This window comes from Pinus tabuliformis, chromosome X (genome assembly GCF_031772625.1).
Source record: "Pinus tabuliformis cultivar Carrire ecotype Pingquan chromosome X, CPIR1, whole genome shotgun sequence".
NCBI lineage: Eukaryota > Viridiplantae > Streptophyta > Pinopsida > Pinales > Pinaceae > Pinus > Pinus tabuliformis.
This window is the reverse complement of record NC_142308.1, coordinates 935,635,707-935,640,163: the sequence shown is the minus strand read 5'-3', so window position 1 is coordinate 935,640,163 and position 4,457 is coordinate 935,635,707. Positions and strand designations below refer to the sequence as shown.

Genomic DNA, 4,457 nt, shown 5'->3' with positions numbered 1-4,457 from the left:
ATGTGATGACTTACCATTCATCATCTACTCTTTTGAACCCACAAGTGTTCAATAATTTTAATGCTATATATATATATATATATATATATATAAAATCTATACATAAGCTAATTAAATTCATTCCTATAATTCACCAAACAAACCTATAACATTATATAAAATATTATGAAATCTTTTTTCAAATTCTTTAATTAACTAGTATCCATTTTAAAAATAAATATAATACATCTGATTAAAAAACTATATTATTAAACCAATTAAAATTAAAATGTTACAGAAATTCCAAACTACTTAACCTCGGACCAAATCATAAGTTTTCCCATGTAGCATGAGCTCACCTCCCTCTGTAATTGTTGTAGATTATTGATACAAGATTTTTCTATGACAACAATTAAGTTTTAATAAATACCAACGAAAACACATACATCGTCATCAAGCCTGTCTGTGACAGCAAGTTTCGATAAATTCTAAGGAAAACACATTCATGGAGACCAAGTTTATATGTGACAGCAATTAAGTTCAAGAACTAGTAATAGTTTTGGATAGCAAAATCCTGTCTAAAGTAGTGATACTAAATGGTACCCACCTTTTAGCTAGTTTATCTGGCAAGCCAGAAAATTAAAGTAAATGTAAATACAAAGTTCCAAATACAAGGTCTTATGTTTAAATCTCATAACCAAGTGCTAAGATGGCCCAGTTCAGCCATAATAACAGAACAACCCAATTGCCCATTCGTCTAGACATAGAAAAAAAATTCGTAACAATTGGACTACACCTCCACTTTTACTTACAAGTGGGGGTAAACTTACCACTATACAGATCCATCTGCATTATCCTCATGAGAATCGGTTGACCTCATCGGGGTGGCTGTAAGAATAGGCTTCCCACTTTTCTTAGGGTCATTACCTGAATCAAGTCCAGGCATGTACTTCTCATCCTTTACTGACAAGGCAATAACAGTAAGAACCAGAGGGTAAGAGATAGTAGTCAGACCCCAGTTGATGAGCAGCTGTGCCAGCAATGACACCTTTTCAGAATCAATCTGCCAAGCCACAGCTGCTCCTGCACTCTGCACACCTTTGTAGAAACCACTGTATCTACTCAGAGTCTGTGAATCATCAGCCAAAGCTCCGATGGTCCAATAACAAAGGGTTTGAAACATAGCATCCATCAATCCATAGCAGAAGTACAGTATAAGTGGTCCTGCATACGCAGAGCCAGAATCTTTGAAGTCCAACTCCTTTAATGGTTTATCAGAAGAATACCTTAGCTGGTTTGCAAGGCCTCCTCCCCAGATGGCTGTTCCCAACAGTGCAACTATGCTCAGACCCAAAAATCCCCTCTTCCTTCTGCTCTTGCAGCTAAAATCCAGAATGTAACCAATCCCTGTAGAGCCCACTATCTGAGCCAGCCAATACCATGCACTGTTAAGACCTCTAGTTCTAACATTGAATAAAAGTCCATTGACATTATTGAATTGGTAAGTTATATAGAAATTACTGGCCCAACATGCAGGAAACAGCAGCAGCATATAACCATTTTTAAATAGTTTCAGAATCTCCCAGGCCTCGGTGTATGCATTAGAGTATTTCATGAGAGTCACCCTGCTACCATCAGTTCTAATTACATTATCAGGGTGAAGAAGACTCAGAGTAAGGAGTGTTCCAAAGGCCATGAAACCCATGAATGCTATGTATGTTCCATCATTAACAGAAGCACTATTACTGTTGTAATTCAAAATGAAGGGAATGAATCCTCCTATGAGACCCCCACAACTGAAAATGCTCCAAAACAGTGAAATGTATACTCCTTTTCTATCTTCTGTGGGGTAGGAGGTCATAATGGCTCCTTGGCCTGCCCAGAGCAAACCAGCTCCAACCCCCAATAATGCTCCAGCAACCACCACAAAAGTCTGGTTATGCTTGTGATTATAGTACAGAAAGGATCCAGCATAGAGTATATAGGTTGAACAGCCACTGAACAAGGTGAGCCGAGGGCCAAGAATGTTGTAGATACCCCCACCCAATATGCCAAATACTGCAAATGCTGTATAGAGTGCCGTGTTTGCATTGTTGGCTGCTTTGTGATCAACTTGGCCACCTCCTCCCAGCCCAGACAGAGCACTGAACATTCCAGGGCAACAGAAACACACCAGTCCAATCAGTCCCACTTGCACTAGGGGTGAATTATACCGAGGAAGTTGCATGAACCTTTTGGATCTAACAACATTTCGGTTCTCATTACGATCAGAATCCATGGCAAGAACTGAAATTCTAAACTACCACACTTCGCCTTTTTGCAGAGGGCAAAACATGAAACTCAAACAACCTGCTATGTAGGAAACCCACTTCAATGACCTGCAGAGCCCTCTCTGGTGGGTGTGAACAAAAAGTATTTCAGGCAGTTTTTTCTTCAGTGGGATCCTGGTGAACGGATAAGGTCAATGGAGTATGTAGTTCTTCACCTTGTTATTTTTCTTGGTAATCTCAATCAAACAGAATATCCCAAAAAGAGACACTGCGTTGGTGAAATTGGTGAAAAAAAGGGTCGTTGGTATTTGGGTTAGCAACTCGGAATGAAATAGGAAGACTGTGATGATGATGTGACATGAATTCATCTCAGTTTTCAGAGTCAGGAAATGAGGAATGGTCGACGAAAAAGAGATCCGACATACCTTCTGATTCCAAATGAAGGATCATTAAACATCCAGCACGTCCTACACCAATGGTTAGTCAAACTCTGGATCTGCACGATGCATGTGCTTTGGCGTGATACAGAGCATTTTAGAGCAAGATATTCCTTTGAAAACAAGAAGATTTATTGAAGAAGATTTTTTTATTAATGGTTGGTTCGATGGGAGGCATGAGTCCCATCTGCGCTTCCCAGTCAACTTTTATCAGTCGTTGGTCATATGGCTCCAGAGGCCGATTAACTCCCTGCGGGACACAAATTTTGGGTATTAACTCCCTGTGGCACACAAAAATTGCTGGCAGAGGGAGGGGTATGCGGGTATGACAGCACTTGCACTGCTTGGCTCCAGATGGGTCTGAAGGCCTGGCTATGGCTGCAAGGGGATGACCAACCACTGCACCTTGCTAAGGGGGAGAGGCATGGTGAAAAGAGGGGGATCTTTGTTCGGAACCCACTTCCACTGGCCACTTGTGGGCATAGGGATACCTTAACCCGTTGCTGGCCAGGCAGGGTAGAGAAGCAAGGCATGAGCAGTGGTGTTGAGTTGAGGTGAATGAAACGATGAAGCTAACAATGTTGGAATGTCTATAGGGCACAAAGCAATAGGGCATGGCTCCAGCGAATCGTGGGCGTGGCCATGACAGCAAGGGCCCAGACCCCCGAGCAACTAAAGGACCAAGCAGGACGGAAGGCCGCAGGGGCTGCAAGCTTGCTGAGCAATTCATAGCTGAGGTAGCTGTGACATACAAGGAGGAAACAAATGAGGGTATTTGTAAGCTGAATGATGACTGGGAAGATCAGGTAAAACATGAAATGGAACCGAATGATGAGATAGAAGTATGGAGAACAATGGTGCCTAACCCAGGGACTACACGAGGGGGAATTACGCAATTCAAGCACACCCTATCCCGTTATTTCTTGATGAAAACTCTGCTTGGCAAAGCAATGGACCAAATTTCTGTGGGGTTGGCAGTTACAATGCAGGGCCTTCCCAATTACAAAAAATACATGGAGAAAATCCTATTTCAGTTTCACAAACAAGACATCAGGATGGACTGTATTGACCGACACATCCCTTGCATTGTGGAGCTATATGGAATGCCAGAAGCAACTGCTGAAGATCCTGCCCCAGTAGCCTCAGACTCTGAGGAGCAGAATGTCAAGAAAGATTAGTCTTCCTATGCTTAGTTTTTGTTTATGCGGATAGCATTTAAATTTCCAGTTGTTTATGTCAGTTGTCATAGTTATACAGTATGTGGTCATGAGACTGAAACTTACCTAGCCTTGCTAGAAAGACTGAAGCAATTTTGTTTTTGGATGACGTATAATGCTGACCGGTGGCCAACAAACTTGGTTTCCCCTCTGGGCGAGTTGAGCCCCCCAGGTAAAACTGTGTGGTGTAAATTTGCCTTATACATATAATAGAAAATGGATGGTTTTGCCAAGCATTACACAAAAAAGAAGAAGAATAATGCACGTTTGGATTCTAAAATAGAGGGAGTCAAACATCTTTCCAAATATTTATGGACACTTTGATCATTCTCAAATATGCCCTTCACTGTGCACAAAATCACATGAAGTAGAAGGAAAACATATTGCCACTTTTAAATAAGCAATTGGATTTATGTTCATTTCTACGCTTATAAATGACGTAGTTTAATTTATAGATGAAATAGTTTTTTCCATCAAAATCTGGTGATACAATTTCAAGAAAGAACTTGATTTTTTATTATTTAAAATACATTGTTAAGTGCATAAAAAGATTC

General features: G+C 40.8%; 1 pseudogene; it reads right to left on the bottom strand.

Moving 5' to 3' along the window:
* Nucleotides 1-412: 412 nt before the first annotated feature.
* LOC149142760 (UNC93-like protein 1 pseudogene) lies at nt 413-2,732 on the bottom strand (annotated as a pseudogene).
* Nucleotides 2,733-4,457: the final 1,725 nt, after the last annotated feature.